General features: G+C 36.5%; 1 non-coding gene and 1 pseudogene across 1 annotated transcript; both read left to right on the plus strand.

The window, feature by feature from the left end:
• LOC121220739 (RHOMBOID-like protein 2) overlaps positions 1 to 23,586 on the plus strand; it is an 82,416-nt pseudogene that overhangs the window by 39,353 nt on the left and 19,477 nt on the right.
• TRNAS-UGA (transfer RNA serine (anticodon UGA)) lies at positions 22,325 to 22,406 on the plus strand. The gene has a single exon. It is a non-coding gene; the product is annotated as a tRNA-Ser (tRNA).

The following is a 23,586-nucleotide window of genomic DNA, read 5'->3' on the forward strand; positions in this document are numbered from 1 at the left end:
GTCCCCCCTCACATACATGAAATGTGACAAAAATCCACCTCAAAATTAGGGAAAAAGAAATCATTGGTTGGCAGCTTTAACCCTAGGGTGTGATATCAAGTATAAAAGAAAAAATAGAGAGGAGGGGGAGGAGGACAGAAGAAGTTTAAAATTCTCTAAGCTTCGACAGAGGCCTCACTATTGCAAGAAGAACACAAGGAGCTACTAAAAGCTTTCGTGAAGACAAACAGCAAAGAATTGAGGCTGAACTTTGTGTTTTATACCCAAGTTTCTTCCTCTGTATTTTTTTGTAACTTTTTTGTTTTAAACTAATTATTGGGGATGTTGATGATTCGAAAAAACTTAACTTTGTGTAGCCCAGCCATGAGCTAACTTATTATGGCTTGGGATTTCTTGGAGTAATGTTTAAACTTTAATCGATGCTTGAAATTACTGTGTTTAATGTTATTATTTTATTCAGTGGCTATGTTTGTTTAAAGTCTTGTCTGAGTGTTGACAAATGCTAGATAAGACTTAAGGTGGCTTAATACCGATAGGGTTATGGTACCTAGTTCGAAGTTGAGCAATGTATATGAGCATCAATACTACAGTCATATATCCTTAGTCTATAGACATATAGAGCATTTAGGATGAGTGATATTAGGTTTTTCTTTAGATAAAGGTAAGCCATTGACTAATTCAATCGAGCAGTAATAGTTACCATAATAATACCAGGACATTGTCATATAGTTGTAACAAATCTCTAAGTAATCCTAACCTCCTTTATCAATATTCCTATCTTACCAAGGTTCATAGTTCATCTTTTTTATTTGTTGCATTTGCTTCATATTGGAAACATGAAAATATACACACTTTGTCACGCCCTTTTTAACTCAAATTCATGCAAATTCATAGTAATTCTTGTCGAAAAATATATAATAATTATAAAATAATTAAATTCTACTTAAATTATTAGCATGTTGAATTTTAATTAATTTTATAATAAATTTTGATTAATTTTGATCATTTTCAACAGATTCACACAAAAGGCGAAAATTCGCTCGACAGACACTACTAGAAGAGCAAAACCAAGAAGCGATTTTTGAAGCATCGAGGCAAATTAATTTTTTAGCCGAAGAAGGTCCAAATTATGAATATTAATTCATAATATAATTAGTTTTAATTTTTAAACCAAATTATTTTGGGTTAAAAAAATTATTATTAATTAATTATGAAAAGAGGCCCAATTGAGCTTAACCGATAAAACCGATCCGACTGAGCATTGGGCAGCCCAAACGAGTCCCACATGCTGACCCATTCAAATTTTTTGGCTGATTGTTTGGCCTGCAAAATAGACCTTGAAGACTCCTTGAAATTTCATTCAAACCCCTCCAATATTCAAGCCTTTGTACATTTGCCCCTAGCTAAATTTAGCAAGTTTGAAACCTTCAAACTTGACAAATGTGTAGTCGGACATGGGGGGAGTCTATAGCTGCTGATTTTTTCTATTTTTAGCAGCCTACACAACCTATAAATACCCCCCCTTGGCTGGTCATTTCAAACACCTCAACATCTCAAAACCTCTCATCCTCTCATTTCTCTCTCACTTTCTCTCTTCAATCCCCTTCTGTTGTTCTTCATTTTCTTCCCCATTCCCTTGCCAATTTCACCTCTTGAAAAAGAGCCCTTCAACCACCATTTAGAGCAGCATGCCAGTGTTCGTGGAAGTCTCGATTCCACAAGAACAAGCAAAGAAGGAGAAGCAGAGCAACTTAGTCAAGCCTCTGAGAAACACCGAATTTGATTCTTGTTCCTTATCCTTTTAATTTTATTGTTGTTGTTATGAACATGTCTATGAATAATTGTGATGTTGATATGTTTAATTTAATTAATATGGCTTAAATTTAATTTGTGTTAGGTTGATTGCATTTTTTCACTTAATTTATTAAAATTGTGTTTGCGTTGTTATAGGCCTTGGTAAAATGTTTGATTAAGTAAAACCATGACTAAGTTATTCTTCCATTACAATTGTAAGGTAACTAATGAATTAATTATTTAAATGAATTGAAATTGTAATTAATTGACGCGATACTTAATCAGTGCATTTTTAATCACTAAGGTAGTTGAGGGTTAAATTAGCAACGGTATCTAATGATACATTAGCCTTGCATAACTTGAAAGATTATTTTGATTAAATTGTTTCCAGATAGGAATATATTGTTAACTCACGTAATTTTTTATGTGCTTATGAGATTGAATTAATTGTTTGAATTGGCATAAAGATATGTACAAGAGATTATTTTTAATTTCATAAGTATGTGTGTGCATTAACGTATTTGCTTATTAAAATTTGTTTCGGTTGAATTGACATGGAGATATAGTCAAGAGATAAATGGATTTTGGTAGGTAAGTATGTTCATAAGTTAGCAAATTACCAAGTTGTCGTGAATTTATTCATAACAACATGAACATGAGTTTAGTAATTCTAAGTTAAGAAATGTAATTAATCTAACACAATTATGTCATCTTGATTAAAATCATCTTTTGAAATCGTGTATTAGAATTTTTATTTTTATTTATTTTACTTAGTTAAATTTTAGTTTTTAATCACTTCCTCAAAACCAAAATATTTTTCTTCACCAAAGTGTTTTAATTACATTCGTAAATAATTTTCTTGCACAGTTTTTGTGGGTACGATAACTCTACATTTACTTGTCACTTTATTACTTGCTGCAATTGTGTACGCTTGCACATTTCCGTCATTCAAAATATGCTAGTATTTTTATTTACTTTCATTCCTATTATGTTAACCCCAATTTTAATGTTAATAGAAACTAATTACCTCAATCATCTTTCATGTTCAATCGCAATAATTTAAACAAAAGTAAACATATCCAATCCTCATGGGGACGATACTCGCTTGTCACTTTATTACTTGATTTGGCATGTATACTTGCACACTTGCACATATCATTTCACACGCGACAATTCTCAAGCAATTTAGATGTCTTTTCTTTACTTTTGTCGATTATTCATTTTTGTTGTTAGTAAATTATTTTAGTTAGTTTTATGCCATTTTGAGACCCAAATTGTCTACATCTGCCATAGGGGGCCTAACAATATGATTGAGTGGTGTAGAAAGTTGACAATGGCCCGAACTCAAAGAAATCATCATTCAGAAGGTGTATCGTGACACTGAGGCATGGAAGTCGAGATACCCCTAACAATGCTAAAGTGAAGAAAATTGAGGACAATTCTAGTGCTATCACGATACCAAGTAATGGCTATCACAATACCAAGACCCCAATACTCCCAATTTAGCTACTATTTTAGGTATCGCGATATCATTGCTTGACGGGTGAAATATTGCATGGGCAATTTTTTATCCAAACAAGCTTAAGTGTTTTTTTTATTTAAAGGAATAATGATCAATATTAGGATAAATTTTAGTATAATATAGATACTAATTTATAAGCTTTTGATTTAAGATTTTCTTGACTGAACATTGTCTCCTTAGTTTCATAGTTCTTAGTTTAGGTTTTCATTTTTTTTCTTTTCTCTTCTTTTCTGTCTTTTTCTTTTCTTTTCTTTTTGTAGTATTTTTATTTCTTCAATTTTTCTGAAACATTATGAATGGAGATGTATTAAACGCTCATGCTTCATCTAATTTTTATCTATTAATGAGCATTTTCTCAACCCTTATCTTTTATATTTTATGTGTACTATGTGTTTCTTAAAATGCTTGTGTGAAATTTATGTTTAAACATGTGTTGAATTGTTTTATTGGTTGATTGATGAGTTGGTTACTTAGCTAAGTTATTATCTATTCCTTGATTAGTTGTTTGTTCAAATGTATTAAATTGCATATTACACTAGAATTGACATCCCTAGTGGAAGATTTAGATAGACGAGACCGAGAGGAAACTTTACCATGTAGGACTTCGATACGTTTGTGCCGAATAGTGAAGCCAAGAGGAGATTTATATGCCTAAGTGTTTTTATATTACTTTTCCTTATTAAAGATTTAGTTTAATCATGTTTAATAACAATGGATATAGCTAGTTGGGTGACCAATACTATAACAGCCAATTTTCAATGGTGTCAAAAATAGTGGATTCTAGACGAATCTGATGAGTGAGTTAATATTTTAATGTTTATTTAATTTCTATAGGGTTATTTTAAGGTCGTGTTAAATTTTTATTAAGAAATTTAAAAGTTTACATGGATAATTAATTTAAAAAGGGCTAATTTGTAAAGGTTGTAAAAGTGAGATTCTATAAGTTAAATGGATTAAATGGCTATAGGAAGGAAAGTTAATGGATTTAGATGGTATTTATACCATATGAAAATTTAATGGACAATTATGGGTTTAATTTTGTCGTTTTATAAACTAATAAACTAAGGTTAGTTTTGTAATTTAAATAAAAAAAATGAAAAACTAATAAAATAAAGGTAAAACAAATGTCATCTTCATCAATTTCTTTTGTTCTCAAACCATACACCATTGTTAAAGGAGGGGAAAGCTTTCAGTCATGGTGTTTGCTCGTGCATGGTATGCTTTCAAGTTCTATTTTTAATGATTTTTATGTTTTTAAGCTCATTTTAGCTCGGTATAGTTAACCTGGAGGGGGTTAATTAGCAACATTGTTAAAGATTGAGAGACTTGCCATGATTGAGTTTGGATGTGTATAGGTGCTAATTGATAAATTATTAAACTAGGTTGTTAAATAAACTTGTTTTGTGAAATGGTTTTTGATGAATTTAGGGTTAAGGGTTAACTTGTTAAAAGTGTATAATTCCTTAATGTTAATGTAAAATTTTGATGAATGTGGACTGTTTAGAACCCCTAGTAAAACTGACTAGCATGTTTTAGTTGGAAAAATGGTAAATTTGTAAGTTTTGGGATTAAAGATTGAATTGTGTAAAAGTTAAAATGTTAGGGGCAATTTTGTAATTTCACTTTTAAATGAGTTATAAGCAAGAATTAATGATATTAAGTTATTTATATAATTTAATTGAGTTAAATTATTATTTAGATCAAGATAAGAAACAACCGGACTTAAATCAGGGAAAAGCTAAAGCCTTGGACTGGTCTTCAACTTTGTTTTTGCAATCAGAGAAATCGAGGTAAGTTCGTATAAGTTTTGTGCTTATTAAATATTATTTTTATTGATTATTATTTAATGATATGTTAGATATAAAATGATTTGGTAATAATGCGATAGTTGGTTTACTTGATAGTTTAAAGGTCTCGTTTGAACCTAGAGAATGCTTAGGATACAAATGACATGTCATTAGGGATTATATGTTTCAAGCGCTGGTCTTAGATGTCCTACCGATGGCTGAGGTCCTGCATTTGTTGCGGATTCTCCACAGCTCGTTTGAGCAGTATCGTATAGCTAACATCCCGACCCACAACTCCTGTGAGCACTATTGAAAAAGTTATGGTTATATGGAAAGGTGTTCCTAAGTATTTGATGTTATTCTATACAGTTCTATGGGTAAGTAAAGTAATATTGAAAGGCTTATATACGAAATCATGGATATTAATGTTTATATGAAATAGGAAGTTGATGTGTGCAAAAGAATCGAAAGGGGCATTAATCAAATATGTGATGTAATGTGAATAAATGTAATTCATTTCATGATATGTACTATGGTACATAAGTGATGTATTATTAAGCCATTTACTAATTATGTGAATTGTGGTGAATACAAAATTCAAGTACTTATATGGTATAGTGAGCATGATTGAATCACTAAATGTTAAGGAATAGTAAGTTTAAGTTTCTTTTATGCGAGCTTACTAAGCACTAGTTGCTTACGTAGTTGTTTTCCTCTATTTTATAGATCATCGAAAGCTTTATCGGTTGAAACCTTGTCGGAGTAATATCACAATATCCAACAATCATTTTGGTAAAGTTTGAGTTATTTTGGTTATGGTTATAAATGGTATGTATAGAACCTTTATGTATGAAAGTTAGTGTGTATGTTATTTGGGTATCATGGTGTGGTTATGTCTTTTGTGTACATAGTTGTTGGGACTTATAATGCTTAGCAGGTATGGATCATTTGGTAACTTTTATGTGTAAGTTAAGTATATGATTTGAACTATGTTTACATGAGGTTATTATGGATGAATTTTAAGTGTTTGGTGTAAGTTGAAAGCATAAAATTATGTTATATAGTTGAGTTAATTGGATGATCACATTGTGGTACCAATAAGGGTGCATTGGTTGATTGATGTAAATGTGTTGTATATGTGTGATTTTGACATGTTTTGGTATTGTTTGAGTGTGTATTGAATAGGTTTAAAGGTTGTTAAATGGTATGCTTATGACTCAAGAAAGCATTTTTGGTAAACTTGTTTTTCAAGGTACATTTTGGTACACACGGGCTATCACACGACCGTGTGTGATCGCACCAACTGTGTGTCTTTGTTGTTCCAGGTACAGGATTCACACGGTCCGAGACATGGTCTATGACACAGTCATGTTTCCCAAAACAATTTCGAGCACGGTCTGGCACATGGCTTGTTACATGGTCATGTGACCCAACATCAAATACACAAACGGTTTGGCACACGGCTTGCGACACGACTGTGCAGCCCTATTTCGAATACCCACATAAGCAGATACACGGGCTGGGACACGACCATGTGTCCAAACTTCAAATGTCCACACGGTTTGTACTATGTCACACGACTTGGCCACATGGCCGAATGACCCCTATTTTCCCAATTTTTCATGTTTTTCTCAAAATTTTTTGATTTATTCAAATTGATCCCTGACTATTTTTAAATTGTTTTTAAGGCCCCGATAGCTTAATTTAAGGTCGAAATATGAATGTTTCCTATGATTGGAATGAAATATTAGAATTTAAACTTAAGTTGAATTATTTGTTCTGTTTTGAATTTAAAGGTTCTGTTTTGTACAATAACATTTTGTAACTTTAATTAGATGACGGAGACGGATTAAAGGTGTTACAAATACAACTATGAAGAGCAGTTGAGTTCGGTGAATAGAGATTCGAAAAGCCATTGGAGTTATTATGGTGACCATGGGTATTTGGATGGTATGGGTATGTGGATGGTATGGATAGTTACAACCCCGAGTGGTCAGCTAGTTATTCGGAGCAAGTTTCATATTCTTCATATTTCTATCTGGAAAGTAATATGGAGAGTGAAAAGTACATGGAAGACCCATCCCTTGCTACACGGGTTGGAATATTTGAGGAGTGCATGTCCTCGTACCAAGCTATTGTGTCCTCTATGTTCAAATTGGAAGTCGTCCAATGTTGAGCTGCAATGTACACTCCAATTGACAAGGTCGAGCATGATATTCTCGAGCTCTAGGATGAGGGCCACTCCACTGTTATTGAGCATGATGAGTTGAACATAGGTGTTCAACAAAAGTTCAGAGTTGGAGGCTGTGACGAGATTGTGAAAAGCGAAGGTGTCTTCACTTCGACTAACATAGGAAAAGCAGTAGAAATAAGAGTAGAGTTAGATGTAGAGGAAGAGCTAAACTGGTAACTAAGTGAATGTGTGAAGTAGCTGACACACTTTTTGACTATTGTGGTGGAGGAGCCAACTGACGTACTTCACGATCACATGTATTTTTCTTCCGATACGGGAACTACAATTCGAGACAATTTGACTTTATATGACATTGGGTTTGTATTGCTCGAAGGTATAATACCTCAGAATGAATTTTGGAGTTGGTTAGGCTTTGGAGGGAAGTGGCTCTTGATGTGGTTGTCTCGACGATCGAAGATATGATAAGAGCAATTTTTTTGATCAAAGAGGGAAGTTGTTGTCGTGACAATAAAGAAAAAACATCGATTCAAAGTGTCAAAGACCTCATGGAAGTTCTCTTACTGTGGTGATAAAAATCACCTCGATTATTGAGGGCTTCAGTAATTTTTATTTGCATTCTTTCTTATTTATTTTTATTGAATATTTTGATTAATTTATTTTTTGTGTTTTTTATTTTTTTTTCTATGTAGATCTACCCACCGAGAGTTAAACAATATTGAGAGCTTTAATGAAGCATGAACTATTTTGTAAATAACGATATTTTTATTATTAGCAGAAAAAATTTTTAGTTTGCTTTTCTTACTTTAGTTAATCATCCCCAAAACAACAGTAATACAATGAATTAGGGTCAATTTTTAAATCATCCTAAATACCTTCACGATGAGGGTATTGGGGATGATTACTTTAATCTCCCTTATTTCTCTTGAGCTTTGTAGTGGGGATGAGAGCTCATTAATTAAAGTGTCACTAGTACTAAGTTGTATTAATTTATTATTGATTAAATGAGAATTTGAAAACTAGACTAATTTGTAAATGTGATAAATAAGTGGGGTCAAAGTCTAAATGATAAGAAGTTAGATTTAGTTCAAGTGAGGGGTTTAAATTGTTAATATGCTATAAGTACCTTAGTTGGGTCAATGTCTAAATGGTGAGAAATTAGATTTATTTCATACTAGGAATTTAAATTGTTAATATGCCACAAGTACCTTAGTTGTCACATAGTTAAAATTTAAAGGTAGAAATATTTTTATAATTAATTTAATTTGAAAAAAAATTAAATATTAGACTCTATATGTGTGTATACTTGTTTCAAGATGTCACATTTTTATATCAATCCCTTAAATCACTCTGTGAGAGATATTCTAATCAATAAGTTATTTTGAATAAAAGGCAAGTATTAATCCCTTCTTTCATACCTTACCCAAATTCACTTTGCTAACAACAAAGAGAATTTTGAAACTCTCTAAAAAAATTTAGACAGCTTTTTTGATCGTTGGGTGGACATAGTTGAGGTTGTAGCTAAACTTGTTGTGACTACATTCGATTAAGGATCCCTGAGAAGAGGATCAAGTTGGCCCTTGCGAACAGCTTGATGCACTATCTCCCTTCAACCCTTTGAGCGAAATGCGGCAAAAGGAAGGAAAGTCCATGGACCAACCCCATCATCTCCACCCCGTAGGAACTATGAGATCACCCCAAGGACGCCTTCGGTATCCAAGGGTCGCGGACCGACCATAGAACCTTGTTCAATAAGTGGAATGCATTAGCTGTCCGCTCTCAGGTTGGGCAGTAAGGGTCAGAGAAGGGCAATCACTCATTCTTAAAACCAGCATTCTTAATACCAAAGAGTCGGAGGGGGAAAGCTCTCTGCCGTTCCTAGTTTTCCTGTAGCAGGATCCTCCGGAACCACAAGAATCCTTAGTTAGAATGGGATTCCAACTCAGCACCTTTTGAGATTTTGAGAAGAGTTGCTCTTTGGAGAGCCTAATACGATGAAAGTTGTAAACTGTGTTCGTGAGGAGTTATTGTCTATCGTTGGCCTCTATGGTAGAATCAGTTAGGGGCCTGAGAGGCGGTGGTTTACCCTGTGGCGAATGTCAGCAGTTCGAGTCCGCTTATCTCCAACTCGTGAACTTAGCCGAAACAAAGCTATATGATGTGCCTAATTTTTTCGATTCGGCATTTAGTTCAATCTATGATTTATCATTCATGGATGTTGATAAGATCCTTCCATTTCATTTAGCAGCACCTTAGGATGGCATAGCGTTAAATTAAAGTAAAGTAAAGTTAAGGGCGAGGTTCAAACTAGGAAAGGCTTACGGTGGATACCTATGCACCCAGAGACGAGGAAGGGCGTAGTAAGAGACGAAATGCTTCGGGGAGTTGAAAATAAGCGTAGATCCGGAGATTCCCGAATAGGTCAACCTTTCGAACTGCTGCTAAATCCATGGGCAGACAAGAGACAACCTGGCGAACTAAAACATCTTAGTAGCCGAAGGAAAAGAAAGCAAAAGCAATTCCCGTAGTAGCGGCGAGCGAAATGGGAGCAGCCTAAATCGTGAAAACGGGGTTGTGGGAGAGCAATAAAAGTGTCGTGCTGCTAGGCAAAGCGGTGAAGTGTCGAACCCTAGATGGCGATAGTCCAGTAGCCAAAAGCATCACTAGCTTACGCTCTGACCTGAGTAGCATGGGGCACGTAGAATCCCATGTGAATCAGCAAGGACCACCTTGCAAGGCTAAATACTCCTGGGTGACCGATAGCGAAGTTGTAACACCCCGAACCCGAGTCCGACACCGGAGTCGAACACGAGGTGTTAACAAACTTTGAAAATTTTCCAGACACTGCCCAATCTGTGTACTAGTCGCTTTAAAAAATCATATCTTGAGCTTCACAACTCGAAAATCAGTTTCGTGATTTTTCCCTGAAACTAGACTCATATGCCCATCTACATATTTTTTTCTAGAATTTTGATCGGGCCAATTAGTACAGTTTATTAGTTAAAGTCTCCCATGTTACAGGAATCGACTACCCTGACCTTTGCGCATTACGACTTGAATATATCCTTGTACAGGGCTCCAATACTGATGCCGTTTATTTCTATAGAAACTAGACTCAGATAGGAATCTATACATATATGGTATGACTCCTAATTATCTCTGGTTAATTTATAATCAATTTCCAAAGTCGGAACAAGGAATCCAGAACCCGTTCTGGCCCTGTCTCACGAGAACCTGAATATCTCTTAACATACTGTCCATATGATTGTTTCGTTACTTTCCTATGAAAGTAGATTCTTCAAGGTTTGTTTACATAATTTATTCACTATTTAATTCCATTCCTACTATTTTTAGTGATTTTCCAAATCTACATCACTGATGCTGTCAGCATCTACCTTTAAGGTAGGCTTTACCTATTTCATGGTTCAACTAGCCCTTTTTGCATACATAGCACAATTTATGAAAGTGATTAACCATCCCCGTGGCCAATCCTTGTCAAGCATATCCACACCAACTGATTATAACATTATACTCAAACACATATAAGCCATTTTCGCATGGCTATCCAAAACTTACACATCACATAAAGTACTCGAAAAACAACAATGGGTCGTCCTATACATGCCATATCAAAATTCAACCAAAAGAGTACCCAAAAGAGCCTTTGATAGTGTGGGCGACTTCGACTTCAAGATCCCGAGTCCGATAGCTGGAGAACCAAAAATCTATAAAACAGAGGAGCAATGGAACGAAGTAAGCAATTTATGCTTAGTAAGTTTTGAGCTAGAAATTCCAGCATAACGAAAGCATAGCACACATTTAGCTAAACGGAATATTTCATAATACACAATTTTTCCAATATCAAATTTACTTCACAACGTTAACCCTTATGTACATACACAAAAGACCAACTTAGCCGAAGGCCGGTAGCTCGTTCATCAACTGAGCGAATATTTATTTGTAAGGGCTCGATTAAATTCAACACATACGTAACATATCCCAATATTGGGATGTTTTTCGAGTATTAGCTGGAATTTTACAGCAAGCTCATTCATTACCAAAATCACGTACCTTCGGAATTTAACCGGATATAGCTCCTCGTTCAAGTGCCTTCGGGACATAGCCCGGTTATAGTAACTCATACAATGCCTTCGGGACTTAACCCGGATTTTAAAACTCGCACGAATGCCTTCGGGACTTAACCCGGAATTAGTATCTCGCACAAAGGCCTTCGGGACTTAACCCGGAATTAATAACTCGCACAAATGCCTTCGGATCTTAGTCCGGATATAGTCACTTAGCACAAAGCCTTCGGGACTTAGCCCGGACAGCATTCAATTAATCATGCACATCTAACAATAATTCATGGCACATTCGTATTTCTTTTTCATTAGCAAAACTCAAACACAAGGCACATACCATCCTTGCACATTCGGCTCAATAGCCACACATAGAGCATGATTTTAATTTGCTTAAAACATGATTTAATCACATCGTAATTTAAGCTCTCTTACTCAAGAACTTACCTCGGGTGTTGTCGAACGATTCCGCTAACTATTCGACCACTTTTTCCTTCCCTTTATCGGATTTATTTCCCCTTTGCTCTTGAGCTTAATTAAACAAATAAATTGATTTCATCATTTAGGCATCAAAAAAAAAGATGAACACGAAGCACTTAGCCCATATTTATACATTAGACATTAAAGTCACATACATGTGAAATCATGCATCAACACAACATATTAGCTAATTTTTCCCCCTTGGCCGAATATGCATGTCTATTTTTGGGGTCGATTTCAACACTTAATACACACATATACACACTAGTAAAGCATCCTCTCCCTTCCCATCGATTTAACACATGCATTGCTCATTAACATGTAAAAGTTACATTCGGCCTTAGCACACAACTTGCTAGCCGATTCTTCTCCATTTAGCAACCAATGCACATATGTGCTCACACAAAAATGCTAAAAAGGAGGTTCAAGAATCATCAAGTCATCATCACATGCATCATTAACAAACTTCATATTTAGCATGCAATGGCATTAACACAACCTCCACCTAGGCCGAATTTTAACTCATCCTCTTGCCTCATCACCACCACATCAAACATCAACCAAGAATGATGCATCCATGGTCAAATGTCATTTCCATCACATAGCAAGATTTAGACCATGGGCTAGGTAGAACTCAAGCTAACAACTAAAACATGCATGCATCTCATGGAACATCATCAAACATACCTTAGCCTAGCTACATGCATGGCCGAACCTCTTCACCCTTCTTCTTCCTTCCTCCTTAAAATTATTGGCCAAGGATGAACCAAAGGATGAGAAATTTTTTTCTTTGTTTTTCTTTCTAGTTTCGGCAAGTATGAAGATGAGAAAAGGATGAACAAAAATTCTCTCCTTTCTTTTCTTTAGCTCACGGCAATGGGGGGGGCAAACAACTACACACACATTTTTTTTTTGTATTCACCATACTCCTTTTCATTATTTTATGCCCATGCCCCTTATTTTATTTGTTTTATCCCAACATTTTATGACACAAATTAACATATTTTATTTGTGCCATACTTATGCCATAATTTCCATATAAAAAAAATTGCACAATTGCTCATCATGCCCATCATGGCCGGCCACCTTGTTTTAAGGTGGGAAATTTGACATGCAAATCCACCTATTTCATACTATAAGTTATTTGGCCACTACAAATTAGCCTATAGCATTTGCAAAAATTTTCACATGAGTCACATTTCAAAATTTCACTCACAATTGGCAAAATCAAAGCATGAAATTTTCACACATGCACTTTCACATGAAATAAACATAGGATATAACATCTAATTATTATTGTGACTCGGTTTAGCGGTCCCGAAACCACTTCCCGACTAGGGTAAATTTTGGGCTGTCACAACTCTCCCCCACTTAAGAAATTTTCGTCCCCGAAAATCTTACCGGTAAATAGGTTTGGGTATCGTTCTTTCATCGAGCTCTCGGTCTCCCAAGTAGCTTCCTCGATCCCGTGTTTGAGCCATAACACCTTTACTAGCGGAACTCTTTTGTTTCGCAACTCCTTCACTTCACGAGCTAGGATACGCATCGGTTCTTCTTCATAGCTCATGTCGACTTGAATTTCAACCTCTGATGGGCTAATTATGTGCGATGGATCAGATCGATAGCGTCGAAGCATCGAAACATGAATGACGTCATGAATCTTTTCAAGCTCAGGGGGAAAAATCAATCTATACGCAACCGGACCAACTCGTTCGGAGATTTCGTACGGCCCAATGAATCTTGGGCTCAACTTGCCCTTACGGCCGAACCTGAGTATCTTTTTCCAAGGTGAAACCTTAAGGAACACTTTGTCTCCCACCTGATACTCGATGTCTTTTCGTTTCAAATCTGCGTACGACTTCTGACGATCCGTGGCTACCTTCAGACTTTCACGGATTACCTTTACTTTCTGTTCAGCATCTTTAATCAAATCAACTCCGAAAATTTTACTTTCACCGAGCTCGGTCCAAAACAATGGTGTACGGCATTTACGACCGTACAAAGCCTCGTAAGGTGTCATCTTAATACTTGATTGAAAACTATTGTTGTAAGCGAATTCAATCAAAGGTAAATACCGTTCCCATGAACCACTGAACTCGAGGATGCAACATCTCAATATATCCTCAAGTATCTGAATTATCCGCTCAGATTGACCATCGGTTTGGGGATGAAAAGCAGTGCTAAAATGCAGCTTGGTACCCAAAGCTTCTTGCAATTTCCTCCAAAATCGCGAGGTGAATCTCGGATCTCTATTTGACACGATAGAAATAGGTACCCCGTGTAATCTCACAATCTGAGAAACGTACAATTCAACTAGTCTATCCAATGAAAAATCCATACACACGGGGATAAAGTGAGCCGACTTAGTCAGTCTATCGACAACAACCCAAATCGCATCCTTCTTACTTGTTGACAATGGCAGTCCGGACACAAAGTCCATTGTGACTCGATCCCATTTCCACTCGGGTATCATGATCGGCTGAAGTAATCCTGAAGGCACTTGATGTTCCGCTTTCACTTGTTGACATATTAAACATCTCGAAACAAAGTCGGAGATGTCTCGTTTCATACCATGCCACCAAAACCAACGTTTCAAATCGTTGTACATTTTCGTACTCCCCGGGTGAATTGACATTCGGCTACAATGGGCTTCGTTCAGAATCATCGAAATGAGTTCCGAATTCCTTGGAACACACAAACGACTTCTGAACCTCAAACAATCATCATCATCAATTTGAAACTCCGATTCCTTGTTCGGAGCACACTCAGCCCGTTTTGCAACCAATTCATCATCAACTTTCTGGGCTTCACGAATTTGATGAATCAATAATGGTTTGGCTTTTAATTCAGCTATTAACACATTGTCGGGTAGAACAGACAAGTGCACATTCATCGCTCGTAAAGCAAACAATGACTTCCGGCTTAAGGCGTCCGCAACCACATTAGCCTTTCCCAGGTGGTAATCAATGACAAGCTCGTAATCTTTCAACAACTCAAGCCAACGTCTTTGTCGCGGATTTAAGTCTCTTTGAGTCATCAAATATTTGAGACTTTTGTGATCCGAAAATACATGGCACTTTTCACCAAATAAGTAATGTCGCCATATTTTTAAAGCAAATACGATGGCAGCTAGTTCAAGATCATGGGTCGGATAATTTTTCTCATGTGGCTTTAATTGTCTCGACGCATAGGCCACAACTCGACCTTCTTGCATCAATACGCAACCCAACCCAAGTAGGGATGCGTCACGATAAATGACAAACTCTTTGCCTGATTCGGGTTGCACTAAAATTGGAGCTTCCGTCAAATGAGTTTTCAGTTGATCGAAACTTTTCTGACATTTCTCCGTCCATTCGAACTTAACACCCTTTTGAAGTAGCTTCGTCATTGGTGTGGCTATCATCGAGAAACCTTTGACAAATCGTCCGTAATAACCGGCGAGTCCCAGGAAGCTCCGAACTTCGGTAATATTTCTTGGAGGCTTCCAGTTAAGTATGGCTGAAATTTTGCTCGGGTCAGCTTGAATACCCGATGCGGATACCACATGACCCAAGAAGCTAACCTCTCTTAACCAGAACTCACACTTACTGAACTTAGCATATAACTGCTTATCCCGCAAAATTTGCAACACCAGTCTCAGGTGCTCAGCATGTTCGGTCTCATCTCTTGAATAGACCAAGATGTCATCAATGAACACAACTATGAACCGATCCAAATATGGTCTGAAGATCCGATTCATCAAATCCATAAATACCGCAGGGGCATTAGTGAGCCCAAACGGCATCACTAAGAACTCGTAGTGACCATATCTCGTTCTGAAGGCAGTTTTGGGTATGTCCGAATCTCGAATTCGCAACTGATAATAGCCCGATCTCAAATCTATTTTGAGAACATTGAGGCTCCCTTCAGTTGGTCGAACAAATCATCGATACGCGGTAACGGATATTTGTTCTTTATCGTCACTTTATTCAGTTGACGATAGTCAATGCACAACCTCATGGTTCCGTCCTTCTTTTTCACGAACAATACTGGTGCACCCCAAGGTGAGAAACTTGGTCGAGCAAAACCTCTATCCATCAATTCTTGCATCTGAGCTTTCAACTCTTTTAACTCGGTGGGTGCCATACGATACGGAGCTATCGAAATCGGCGTAGTCCCAGGTACAAGCTCAATACCAAACTCTACCTCCCGAACAGGTGGTAAACCCGGTAATCCTTTAGGAAAAACATCCGGGTATTCACAAACCACCGGCACAGATTCGGGTTTCTTTTCTAATTCTTTGTCATCAAGTACATACGCAAGGTATGCTTCGCACCCTTTTCTTACATATTTCTGGGCCAACATTGCTGATATTACAGCTGGCATCCCCTCCAAGTCCGTAGACTCAACTCGGATTACTTCGTTATTTGCGCACCTCAAATCAATAGTCTTGCTTTTGCAATTCACAACCGCATCATGCGCGGTCAACCAATCCAAACCAAGAATAACATCAAATTCATCAAACGGCAAAAGCATCAAGTCCGCCAGAAAATAGGAACCTCGAATTTCTAGGGGACATTTCTTACACACTTTGTCGACAAGCACGTAACGACCCAAGGGATTTGACACCCGAATTACGAACTCAGTAGACTCAATAGGTAAAGTCTTACTGGATGCTAAGGTTTCACATATGTAAGAATGAGTAGAACCGGGGTCAATCAAAGCAATTACATTAGTATCAAAGAGAGTGAATGTACCGGTAATAACATCAGGCAAAGAAGCATCCTCGCGGGCACGTATAGCATAAGCTCTAGCAGGCGCACGAGCTTCGGATCTGGTTATATCATCTCTAGATCCTCTCTGACCACCACCAGTATTGCTCGCATTTCCAGATGGTCTACCCCGAGCAGTGGTAGCACCCGGTCTCCCACTCTGATTTACATTCTGTTCCGACAACCTCGGGCAATCTTTAATGAAGTGGTCAACTGATCCGCATTTGTAACAGGAGCGGTCAGGAAATCTACAACTCCCCGAATGCCATTTACCGCAATATCGGCATTTCGTTCTGTCTCGACGTTCATTCCCAACACTGGCGACCGAAGTGCCTCGTGTACCCACAGGGGGTCGATCACGATCTCGTCTAAAAAGGCCCGAAGTGCCTCTCGACCAGCCCACATCATCTCGAAATTTCTTCGATGCCTGTTGAAGAGACTTTCCCGAGGATCTTTTACAAAAATCTCCAGTTCCCTCATCAACTTTTTGTTTTTCTTTTCTAAGCTCTTCGGCTTTACAAGCTCGCTCGACAAGTACTACGAATTCTCGTATTTCAAGAACGCCAACGAACATTTTTATATCTTCATTCAGCCCATCCTCGAAGCGTTTACACATGATAGCCTCGGACGAAACACATTCCCGAGCGTATTTGCTAAGTCTAACAAATTTTCGCTCGTAATCAGTAACCGACATGGAACCTTGCTTAAGCTCAAGAAATTCCTTCCATTTTTTATCAACAAATCTCTGACTGATATACTTTTTCCGAAACTCAGTTTGGAAAAACTCCCAAGTTACTTGCTCTTGGGGCACAACAGAAGTCAGAGTACTCCACCAATAGTAGGCAGAATCACGTAGCAAGGAGATAGTACACTTTAGGCATTCATCGGGTGTACAAGATAGCTCATCGAGTACCCGGATAGTGTTGTCCAACCAAAATTCAGCTTGCTCGGCATCGTCGCTATCCGTAGCCTTAAATTCAGTAGCCCCATGTTTTCGGATTCTGTCAACTGGGGGCTTATTTGACCTTATTTGGTCAGTTACCGGAGGTATTGTAGGTGCGGGGGTGGTATTAGTCGGGAATGGAGGTTGTGGAACAGCCGTATTAGTTCGAATGTATTGGTTGAACCAATCATTCATCACGCTATAGAAAGCTTGTCTAGCTTCCTCATTCGGGTTACTAGCATTAGGTAGAGAGTCCGCCGGCGCTGTCCCTTGTGCGGGAGCAAGCGCTACACTCTCAAGATCATCAGCTACCTCTCGGTCGGGATCAGGATCCATTACTATAAATAAACACATTTACAATTGTCAGAAATCACCACACTATCAAGTAATCACATAAAATGGCATGTATAGCTAGACCCAACGCATTACGGTAGTCCTAGAATCGACTAAACCGTAGCTCTGATACCAATAAAATGTAACACCCCGAACCCGAGTCCGACACCGGAGTCGAACACGAGGTGTTAACAAACTTTGAAAAATTTCCAGACACTGCCCAATCTGTGTACTAGTCGCTTTAAAAAATCATATCTTGAGCTTCACAACTTGAAAATCAGTTTCGTGATTTTTCCCTGAAACTAGACTCATATGCCCATCTACATATTTTTTTCTAGAATTTTTGATCAGGCCAATTAGTACAGTTTATTAGTTAAAGTCTCCCATGTTACAGGAATCGACTACCCTGACCTTTGCGCATTACGACTTGGATATCTCCTTGTACAGGGCTCCAATACTGATGCCGTTTATTTCTATAGAAACTAGACTCAGAGAGGAATCTATACATATATAGTATGACTCCTAATTATCTCTGGTTAATTTATAATCAATTTCCAAAGTCGGAACAAGGAATCCAGAACCCGTTCTGGCCCTGTCTCACGAGAACCTGAATATCTCTTAACATACTGTCCATATGATTGTTTCGTTACTTTCCTATGAAAGTAGATTCTTCAAGGTTTGTTTACATAATTTATTCACTATTTAATTCCATTCCTAATATTTTTAGTGATTTTCCAAATCTACATCACTGATGCTGTCAGCATCTACCTTTAAGGTAGGCTTTACCTATTTCATGGTTCAACTAGCCCTTTTTGCATACATAGCACAATTTATGAAAGTGATTAACCATCCCCGTGGCCAATCCTTGTCAAGCATATCCACACCAAATGATTATAACATTATACTCAAACACATATAAGCCATTTTCGCATGGCTATCCAAAACTTACACATCACATAAAGTACTCGAAAAACAACAATGGGTCGTCCTATACATGCCATATCAAAATTCAACCAAAAGAGTACCCAAAAGAGCCTTTGATAGTGTGGGCGACTTCGACTTCAAGATCCCGAGTCCGATAGCTGGAGAACCAAAATCTATAAAACAGAGGAGTAATGGAACGAAGTAAGCAATTTATGCTTAGTAAGTTTTGAGCTAGAAATTCCAGCATAACGAAAGCATAGCACACATTTAGCTAAACGGAATATTTCATAATACACAATTTTTCCAATATCAAACTTACTTCACAACGTTAACCCTTATGTACATACACAAAAGACCAACTTAGCCGAAGGCCGGTAGCTCGTTCATCAACTGAGCGAATATTTATTTGTAAGGGCTCGATTAAATTCAACACATACGTAACATATCCCAATATTGGGATGTTTTTCGAGTATTAGCTGGAATTTTACAGCAAGCTCATTCATTACCAAAATCACGTACCTTCGGAATTTAACCGGATATAGCTCCTCGTTCAAGTGCCTTCGGGACATAGCCCGGTTATAGTAACTCATACAATGCCTTCGGGACTTAACCCGGATTTTAAAACTCGCACGAATGCCTTCGGGACTTAACCCGGAATTAGTATCTCGCACAAAGGCCTTCGGGACTTAACCCGGAATTAATAACTCGCACAAATGCCTTCGGATCTTAGTCCGGATATAGTCACTTAGCACAAAGCCTTCGGGACTTAGCCCGGACAGCATTCAATTAATCATGCACATCTAACAATAATTCATGGCACATTCGTATTTCTTTTTCATTAGCAAAACTCAAACACAAGGCACATACCATCCTTGCACATTCGGCTCAATAGCCACACATAGAGCATGATTTTAATTTGCTTAAAACATGATTTAATCACATCGTAATTTAAGCTCTCTTACTCAAGAACTTACCTCGGGTGTTGTCGAACGATTCCGCTAACTATTCGACCACTTTTTCCTTCCCTTTATCGGATTTATTTCCCCTTTGCTCTTGAGCTTAATTAAACAAATAAATTGATTTCATCATTTAGGCATCAAAAAAAAAGATGAACACGAAGCACTTAGCCCATATTTATACATTAGACATTAAAGTCACATACATGTGAAATCATGCATCAACACAACATATTAGCTAATTTTTCCCCCTTGGCCGAATATGCATGTCTATTTTTGGGGTCGATTTCAACACTTAATACACACATATACACACTAGTAAAGCATCCTCTCCCTTCCCATCGATTTAACACATGCATTGCTCATTAACATGTAAAAGTTACATTCGGCCTTAGCACACAACTTGCTAGCCGATTCTTCTCCATTTAGCAACCAATGCACATATGTGCTCACACAAAAATGCTAAAAAGGAGGTTCAAGAATCATCAAGTCATCATCACATGCATCATTAACAAACTTCATATTTAGCATGCAATGGCATTAACACAACCTCCACCTAGGCCGAATTTTAACTCATCCTCTTGCCTCATCACCACCACATCAAACATCAACCAAGAATGATGCATCCATGGTCAAATGTCATTTCCATCACATAGCAAGATTTAGACCATGGGCTAGGTAGAACTCAAGCTAACAACTAAAACATGCATGCATCTCATGGAACATCATCAAACATACCTTAGCCTAGCTACATGCATGGCCGAACCTCTTCACCCTTCTTCTTCCTTCCTCCTTAAAATTATTGGCCAAGGATGAACCAAAGGATGAGAAATTTTTTTCTTTGTTTTTCTTTCTAGTTTCGGCAAGTATGAAGATGAGAAAAGGATGAACAAAAATTCTCTCCTTTCTTTTCTTTAGCTCACGGCAATGGGGGGGGGACAAACAACTACACACACATTTTTTTTTTTGTATTCACCATACTCCTTTTCATTATTTTATGCCCATGCCCCTTATTTTATTTGTTTTATCCCAACATTTTATGACACAAATTAACATATTTTATTTGTGCCATACTTATGCCATAATTTCCATATAAAAAAATTGCACAATTGCTCATCATGCCCATCATGGCCGGCCACCTTGTTTTAAGGTGGGAAATTTGACATGCAAATCCACTTATTTCATACTATAAGTTATTTGGCCACTACAAATTAGCCTATAGCATTTGCAAAAATTTTCACATGAGTCACATTTCAAAATTTCACTCACAATTGGCAAAATCAAAGCATGAAATTTTCACACATGCACTTTCACATGAAATAAACATAGGATATAACATCTAATTATTATTGTGACTCGGTTTAGCGGTCCCGAAACCACTTCCCGACTAGGGTCAATTTTGGGCTGTCACAGAAGTAGTATCGTGAGGGAAGGGTGAAAGGAACCCTCGTCGGGGAGTGAAATAGAACATGAAACTGTAAGCTCCCAAGCAATGGGATGAGCCCAGGGCTCTAACCGCGTGCCTACTCCAATCGGTTTAGGTATATTCTCATACTTTCCTTAACATTTGATTTGTTCGTTGTACGTGAATCTATAAATTGCGATCACATAAATATTTGTTCTCTAGGACATAAGGCGTGCTAACGTCCCAACATTTGATTGGAAGTTGTTTCGCTAAGCGGACAAAGTTTTGTTATTCGATATGATGTGTTAGGAGTTTGTGTTAGGAGTTTATTGGTTTATCTGTGCAAAGTTTTCATATTTGATTAATAAAGAGTATGATTAAATGGCGTAGCCTATATACTACTAGTGATTCACTAATTAAACCTTATTTTTTTCACTTAAATTTTCATGTATTCAATTACAAAAATGAAAAATGTTAATGTGGAATAACTTTATATTAAATTACCTGATTTAAGGATTAAAGCTTATAAGTAGTAAAATTTGACAAATAACATTGAAATATCATCCACAGGAAGTTTTCTTAGATATGAGTTTAGGGTCAAATTCAATTATGTGAAATATTACAAAAGTCATAATAGTGAATGCAAATGAATAATGTTTTGTGTAATTATTATATAATAAGATATTACAAAAATCATTACTTATAGTAGAATAATATTTTACCAATAAAAAACTAAAAAAGTTGAACTTTAGAACCTCACTTTCTTTTTCTACATTGTTGTGTCGTCCAAAAATGATCCTTTTTCTGCATAAAAACATATAAAACCATTATGTATATTTAATAGTTAAATAATATTTTACTAATCATTATGTACTGTTTTACTTGTATGATTTTTAGTTTGAATCTATTAAGATGTATTTAGGAATATTAAATCTTTTTTTAAACTCCATAAATGTGTCAAATAATTGGGAATTCAGTATGTCTGGTTTAATGATAGTGGGCCCTCACCAGCTAGATTACTGCAAATCTTTGCTTAATTGATTTCGAGATATGTAGGCATAAGTAACGCATTTCCCATTTAGGCGCTTGGCGGTCTCATGAATAATGTTTAGAAACAAATGGACTAACAACGTAAACGACATAATCGCTTTCCAGCGTTGTCGATATGTCCGAGTGGTTAAGGAGACAGACTTGAAATCTGTTGGGCTTCGCCCGCGCAGGTTCGAACCCTGCTGTCGACGTTTAAATGTTTTATATCTCTTTCTTGATCTTCCTTTCAATTGAGCTGAACTGGGCCCATACTGCTATTCCTTAACTACTTGTGATGGAAATGTTAATACAAATTTAAATGTTTGATTTACTTTTTATGGATTTGCTGATATTAATTTTTTTTATGTATAGTATTTAAAATTGTTTTGTTTTTACTGGTAATTGATTTGGATTTCAACAATGAATTATCGAAATCTATCTTACAAGAAGAAAACAAATTTAAATTCGGATAGTTGAATTCCATATATTTTATTTTTAAAATTTCTATTTAAAAATATTTTATACTAATTAAATGGGAGTGGATTCAAATAATTGATAAGTAATTTAATTAACTTGAATTCAAATTCTACCAGCATTATTTGGATTGGGCAAATAATAAACAGAATTAGATTTTAAATTCAACTTATTCAAATTGGAATTTATTTTACATAAATTATAAATATCCAATCCATTGACTTCCTAATTTGCTAAAGATTAATACTAATGGAATTTTTTACATAAATTATAAACATATTACCTTATCACATATGCATTGGAACATATATACCTAAACAATCAACAAAGATTACCAAATGCCAAGATTATTACCAAACTCATAGATATATACATATTCACATATCATTCAAAATGATTAATTCATTCAAAGCATAAAATATTATATACCTCTCTTTCAAACCAACTAATCTATATCATGACATCATATTACCTATATAATTGCATACTCAAAATGTCATCTCAAATACCAAATACACAATTCAAACCATTTACTAATGTGTATGTTTTCAACAAGCATATTCATTGTCATAATCACACCAACAAGGGTTTCAAGTCATACCACTATGTATGTAAACCAAAACAACTCCTAAGTACATGCCACACATAACCAAGCCTTAATATGGTCAAAAGACTACAGAATCAATACTGGGATAGTGTGAGCTTTTTGATGATCTGCATGACAAAGCCTTAATATGCAAGTTATTGATTTACAGGAGAAGGGAAATAACAAGGTAAGCATATCGAATGCTTAGTAAGTCCATATGAAAATAACTAAACATACCTTGTCATTTCAACTAGTTAAAGTAATTTGAAACACAATTGTACAAAATATGTCACTCTTTTGGCATCCTTATGCATACATATACAACTTCAAAA

Source organism: Gossypium hirsutum, chromosome D09, assembly GCF_007990345.1.
Source record: "Gossypium hirsutum isolate 1008001.06 chromosome D09, Gossypium_hirsutum_v2.1, whole genome shotgun sequence".
Lineage (NCBI taxonomy): Eukaryota > Viridiplantae > Streptophyta > Magnoliopsida > Malvales > Malvaceae > Gossypium > Gossypium hirsutum.